General features: G+C 39.7%; 1 protein-coding gene across 2 annotated transcripts in view; it reads right to left on the reverse strand.

Annotated features, from left to right (window-relative positions):
• Nucleotides 1-7,235, reverse strand: part of KLHL15 (kelch like family member 15) — a 46,531-nt gene that overhangs the window by 32,933 nt on the left and 6,363 nt on the right. The window contains exon 2 of one of the 2 annotated variants that reach the window (XM_006146661.3): nucleotides 5,470-5,520. The gene's annotated coding sequence lies outside the window, so the exon portion shown is untranslated. The remainder of the gene's footprint in view (nucleotides 1-5,469; nucleotides 5,521-7,235) is intronic. The other variant, XM_027771118.1, reaches the window with a different exon arrangement.

Raw genomic sequence — 7,235 nt, forward strand, 5'->3', positions numbered from 1 at the left:
GGTCCCAGAGAATTGACTGCAGTTCCAGTCCTTAGCCTGGTAGCTTGCTTTCCTACTTTCTCATCTCTCTTTCTGGTGAGAACATGTGCCCAATAGCACACCAAAAAAAAAAATAACAACAAATAAAATTAAATTTAAAAATATTTTTTAAAATTAATAAACTTGAGGGTCAGCAAATGGCATGGAGGTTAAGGCAGCTGGATCCTACATGGTCAACTGCATGGTTCATTGGTACATGTGCATGTGTATTCAAATTCCCAAAAGATGAATGGAGAAGAAGGTACTGTGGTACGACCACCCCCACTGGGGGTTACTTTCTCACTCCCTCCGACTTCTCTGTCTCTGGCGAGCACAAGTGCCCTATAGCAGAAAAGAAACAAAACAAAAACTTTGAGGTGGCTTTTGTAGTACATGGGTTAAACACTGTGCAGAGGATGCCAGATCTCACAGTTGAGTCCTGGCTCCAGCAGCTTAAAAAAACGTACCAGGTATGGGTATACTCACATATGCATACTATGTTCATCCCCCCTTGATCCTGATGGCATAGAGAACTGGAGGGAAAAAATTACTGCCATAACTGGGCCCTATTGTGGGATGTGGGGCCATGTGTACACACATGTACTCACGGGTGCTCTCTCTTGTGAATGTGCCTGCTAGCACTGAAGGAAAAAAAAAAAAAAAAAAAAAAAAGCCACCTGTGGTGCAGTGGTTAAGAGAGCGGAATCTCACATGGTTGACCAAGTGGTTCAAACCTCAGCTTTGGTGACATGAGAAAAACACACACACACACACACACACACACACACACACACACACACAGGGCAGATGGGTTATGTGCCCAAATTCCCAATAAAATGGAAAAGGGATTATGGTGTTACCATGCCCCAATGGGGGATGTTTTCTCCCTCTTCTTCTGTGTCTCTCTGGTGAGCACACATGCTCTCTGGCAAAACTTTAAAAAATAAAAAAATTTTAAAAAGCCCTAACTGGGACCAGCAGTTAGCATAACGGCTATGCCGCTGGACTCCCATGTAGTCGACTACAGTTCGAGTCCTGGACCCAGTGACTTACAACTCATGCCGGGCGCATGTGCATGCATGCCCAAGATCCCGAGAGAATGGAGGAGAGGGGATTTGCGCTGTGGCCATCCCCCTTGGTGGAGGGGGGGTCTCGCTTTCTGTCTCTCTGTCTCTCTGTGTCTTTCTGGTGAGCACACACACCCTATAGCAAAAACCTCTCCAAAAATTTTTTTGAAAAGCCCTAACTGCCAAATCCATGATTACATCCTAGTCTCTCTTTCCCCAGATCCTTCTATAGCATTATTTATGCCCTTGTCTCATCACTCTTGGTCTAAGACACTGTTCTTATTCTCTCCCTTTGCTTGAGTTGCTCACTTCTCAGTCTCCTTCATGGGCTCATTTTTCTTGAGCTACCCTTAAAATAATTGGTATTCCCTAGGATGTGTCTCCTTAAATGACTTCACCTAAACCCATTGTTTCTCTTAAGACCTGCTTTCCTTAATATTCTGACAATCTCTGTCCAAGTCTCTATCCTTACCCTAGTCTTCTGTATGTTGAATTGATCGCCTAGAGACACTTCTAGGTATACCATTTTAGGATCCTGAAATCAACACATCTAAGCAGAATCATAATTTTACCCTCCCCTAGCCTTTTCTGTGTATTCCCATTCTTATCAAGAGGCATGCTTTGTGCTCTTTCTTCCCATTTGACTCTTTAATTTACCTTAAATGCTACTGTTTCAACCATTCAATGTTCACATCTCTAAGATAGCAAAGTATGCACAAGATGAAATTAATATCAAATTTTTTATTAGTACTTTATTAACCAAAAGTTATATATTACATAAAAAGGGTCTTCAAAAAGTTCACTGAAAATGTGTATTATGACAAAAACCATACATGGATTTGAAAATGTTTTGCTCAAAAATAAACTCATACTTTAAATCCAATTTCCCGTGAACTTTTTGAAGTATTCTCACAATTTCGTTTTGGAAAGGACCAGACTGCAAATAATTTGAGAAAACAAATACAAAATGAATTTCAGGCACTGTAATTGATGCTTGTCAAAACTACTTTACTGATACATTCACGATTAAAGTAAGATGTACGTTTGGACTTGCATACTTGAATTATTTTTAAAGGTAAAATTAATGAGCTTAAAATTATCTTAATGATAAGGTACATGTATACAAATGCATACTAGGAACAAAGGGAACTTCAGTAAGCTGTGGGAGTAACTGACCATTCTGGTTAGCGGAGAGCTATCAACATCACACATTAATTTTCAATTTTCAAAAAATAATTAGAAAAAAAATTAAGCTGGATGAAAAATGTGATATTTCATTATCTTACAGGATCATTATGGTCACTAATTATCGCTCTGGCTTGTCAAGATGTATTGGTCACATTAGCGGACTGGACATTAGCATTAATATAGTTGAGTGGATTGCTTTGTGTTCTACTAATGTTATTTTGACAGTGCCTTAAAAAACATGTATTTCACTTCATGTCAAAGTAACTTTCTCTATTCAACAGTTATCACTATCTGAAAAGGTCCCAAAGAGCTAATATTCACCTTTATAAAATATATTCCATCTAAAGGAAATTTTAAATATGTTTCTCAAATAAGCAATCCAAGTTCCAGAAACTGAGCAGAGAAATATCACAAGGCAAAGAAATGGAGGTGGGGGAGGAGAAGAGGAGGAGCAGTGAACTATGAGTCAAAAGATCCCAGAGATGTAAGGACAGTACCTGTCTAGGTTCCCAGTGTTCTCCCCTCTGGGCACCTAGCCTACCTAGGGTATTCTTGGCAGGCAAGCTTCCTCTCTGTGTGATCCCGGCCCCAGTCACATGTGGTCAGACCAGGGTGGGAAATATGAATCAAGATAAATACTCTTGTGTCAAGAATATAGAAAATGTAAGGGGAGAGAAGAAAGAAGGGGGGGGGATGTACACTGACTGGATGACTGGAATTGGAACATGTCAAAGAGCAGCCGTGGGTTCCCACTTCTGCCTGCCATGTGGACTGAGGATCAGAGAAAGGCAGTCAACTGAGAAAAAAGAATAAAGCCAAGACGAAAGAACAGGGAGTGTTCCTTAACACCTTCATTTTCCCACTCCCTAGACTCAGCTCTAAGCCTGCCCTTGGGTTTTGAAAGAAATCCTTACATTCTTAGAACAAGTTCCCATCGCTTTTTTCTACTACCTCAGATTGATATTTCCCTCCTTATAACCAAAGGCCCTGTTTTAGAATAGAAATAACTATACTTTAATTAAGTTACTCAAACTTTTTTTTTGCCTTGTCTCTCCATTTGTACAAATGAGAATACTAGATTCAATGAATTCTTAAATTTTAGTCACAAAATTCTCATTTATCCCACTTTTTTGTCTGATTTTATAGATGTTTAACACAATTACATAGATATGCAGAGTAAATATAGCTACTTTTAAAGTCTTAGCAATGAGTTTGCGAAGTTTACCTGAGTTGTGCTTTTTTATATCTAGGACATACACAGAGACTTCTTTCTCTATCTGAAAAAGCTTAGTGCATCTATCAATAAGACTAACAGTCTTGGAGCAGCAGCAGAAATTTACACTTTTATGGGAAGCATGTACCTAAGTAGAAAACACTGAACTAACTACTCAATGATCAACTCATCAACATGACATAGTCTCTAGACAGTAAGGTTGGAACTCGATTCTACTTCTTATCAGCTGTGACTGTGGGGCAAGCTACTTATCTTCTCTGTCCTTTAATGTCCTCGTCTGTTAAGTGGGGGCAGTAATATTAACAGAATCTACTTGATACAGTTGTTCTGAGAATTAAATGGGTTAACACACGTAAATCACTTAGAAAGGTACATGGCCCTTAAGTACACCTTAACGTTAAGGCTTATTATTATGCCCCTTCACTTGGTGCCACTAGCGCCAAAACAATAAACCTGACTCTTTAAGCTTGGAGTTAAATAATAAACCTTGACCCGGTTAACTTCAAAGAAATCCTTTTCCTTAGCAACAGCACTTCTAACCCCAGCTCACCTTCTTACAGTCTTTCAGGTCTGAGACCAACTATGACTTGATAGATGAAGACACTAAGACCCACAACTGAATGGAATTTTTCATTCAAGGCCATACAACTATTTAGAAATAGAGTTAAGGCTACTGATTCACACACACACACACACACACACACACACACAAAATGATATGATTGGAAAGTGCAAAACCTTTGAAATCGGAGAGTACTTACCACCTGTGTAACCCAGAGAAATTTTGTTAACTCTTAGTTTCCTTCCATGTTAGGAATGATAATACTAACCTTATTCTGACTTCCCTCATCCAACTCTTGCCTAATGCTCCTTATCAACCACAAGACCATAGGGGCTCAAGGCCCTTAATCTCCTCTGTACAGACCCCACCTCCCCAGGGTTTGTCACAATGTAGATGTGTAAGAGATAAGACCAGTAGTCAGCACTGGACTTCATTTTGCAATGGCATTGTTTTTGTATTTTTTTCTCATAAGACAAGTATAAGTTTTTATCTTTACTAATGGGCTTCTTAGGCTTTGTGACTTAACCAGAACACATAGCTACTCTTCATATCTGTTTTATTCAATATGGAAACCACTAGCCATGGGGCTACTGAGCACTTGAAATGGGGCTAGTCCAAACTGAAATGTGCCTTAAATATAAAATGAACACCAGATTTTGAAGTTTTAGTGCCCCCTTCAAAAAAATAATGTAGGGACCAGCAGCTAGTGTAATGGCTATGTCGCTGGACCCCCACGTAGTCGACCGCAGTTTGAGTCCCGAACCCAGTGGCTTAAAACTCACGCCGAGCACGTGTGCGTGCGTGCCTAAGATCCCAAGAGGAGAATGGAGGAGAAGGGATTGCGGTGTAGCCATCCCTCCTGGAGGGTGATTTCCTGTTTTCTGTCTCTGTCTGTCTGGCGAGTGCACGCGCCCTATAGAAAAAACCTCTTCAAAAAAATAATAATGTAAAATGTCTCATATAAATATCCATACTGATGACACATTGAAATAGTACTTTGGGTATTCTAGATTAAATAAACTATATTAAAATTAATCTCACCTGTTTCTTTTTACCTTTTTTAAGCTTATTTATTGAGAGAGGGACAGACAGGCAGGTAGGCAGATAGGCAGACAGATACCCTTAACAGGGTCTTGTCCAAGCTGCAATTTCCTTTCCCTAGCCCTTCAGATCATCAGGCTCTCAAGCCAACTGGAGAACTGAACTCAGTTGGCCATGTGGCTTCCCACACCACAGTTCAATATGGCACAACCTGTGCCACTGAGGCTGGATGTCTTTTACCTTTTTTTAAACTGTGGACATGAAAACATTTAAAATTACGTGTGTGGCTTGCACTATATTCTGTTGGATAGTATATATCTATAACATCAATGTTTAAGGCATTGAATAACCAAACTTACAAATGAACATGTGAAACAAAACCAACTTGTTCACAATCCGTACCTTGGACACTACGAAGAAAAGAAAAAAAGACTTAGAATCAATGAGGCTTAAATTAAAACAAAACCAAAACCACAATGCAAAAACATACACATAAATAAAATTTTTAAATAAGTAGAAAAAGAAAAATGTAAGAATAAGAAAAATAATATAAAATCTTATGCCTATGAATTCTCTAAACACAGATTTGAGCAATTCAAGAAATTAATAATTATAAGAGCTAATACTCATAAAACCAACACAAAGCTCAAATGAGAACTCTATAAATTAATAATGACTGGGGAAAATACATAAGGGGCTTTAAGAAAAAATATTTACTGACTTACGAAATGGTTGATAAGATTAAGGAAAATTATGGCTTATAAACCTATATTTGTATATATTCTATACTTGGGCTTTAGAATTTCAAATGGTAGGATTTTTTTCCAAAAGGGGAACAAACCTAAATGAGACTAAATGACAAGACATACTTATCCTACTAGGAAAGAAATACTGAAGTGTGTGTATTGTTCCATTAAACCTGGCACTGAATAAAAAAAAAAAAAAGCCTCACATTTCTGTCCTTAAGAATGGTTAGTATAGTGATTCTTGAAGTATGGTTCAGAGACAACTGGGTCTCAGTCCCCTTAAATCTTCCCAAGTATCACAATATCTCAAAATTTTTAAAAATGGTGTCTTTTTCACTTTTATTCTGTTTTCATTTTTTTACATAATGTGTGTGATATTGCAATTGACTGAATGCAGAAGCCAATGAGAAGCCCATTATCTTTTATTAAGCCAGACACCGAGGAATTTAATGAAAATGTCAAACAATGCCATTCCTCTGACCAAGTTCTTAATTATTCTGGAAAAGTTATTTTTCATAAAATGTTACCTAGGAGGACCAGCAGTTGGCTTAATGGCTATGTCACTGGACTCCCATGTAGTCCATCACGGTTCAAGTCTTGGACCCAGTGGCCTAAACTCACACCAGGTGCGTGTGCGTGCATGCCCAAGATCCCGGGAGGAGAATGGAGAAGGGATTGCAGCGTGACCATCCTCCCTGGGGGGTGATTTCTCGCTTTCTGTCTCTCTGTCTTTCTGGTGAGCGCACATGCCCTATAGCAAAAACCTCTCCAAAAAAATGTTATTTAGGTTATCATTTACTGGAATTTTTTTTTAATGACAAATAAGTACTTTTAATTTTTAAAATTATTTTGAGGTTTTTGCCTTAAGCTATGTTTGCCTGGGAAGGTGAAGTCACCCCCTCAGAGGGGATGGCCATGGTGCAGTTCCTTCTCCATTTTCCTCCTGGGATCTTGGGCACATACGTACACGTGCCTGGCATGAGTATCAATCTACCAAGTCCAGGACTCATGAGCATAAATCTACCAGGTGTGGGACTTGAACCGCGGTATGCCATGGGGGAGTCCAGCAATGTAACCACTATGCCATCTGCTGGTCCCACAAATAAGTATTTTTTTAAAAAGTCCCTGTTTCAGGGGACCAGCAGTTAGCATAATGGCTATGTCGCTGGACTTCCACGTAGTCGACTGCGGTTCGCATCCCGGACCCGGTGGCTTAAAACTCATACCGGGCGCAGGGCGCTTGTGCGTGCGTGCCCAAGACCCCGGGAGGAGAAGGGACTGCGGCGTGGCCATCCCCCATGTGGGGTGATTTCTCGCTTTCTGTCTCTCTGTCTCTCTCTGTCTGGCGAGCGCATGCGCCCTATAGCAAAAACCTCTCA

This window comes from Tupaia chinensis, unplaced genomic scaffold (assembly GCF_000334495.1).
Source record: "Tupaia chinensis unplaced genomic scaffold, TupChi_1.0 Scaffold000184_1, whole genome shotgun sequence".
Lineage (NCBI taxonomy): Eukaryota > Metazoa > Chordata > Mammalia > Scandentia > Tupaiidae > Tupaia > Tupaia belangeri.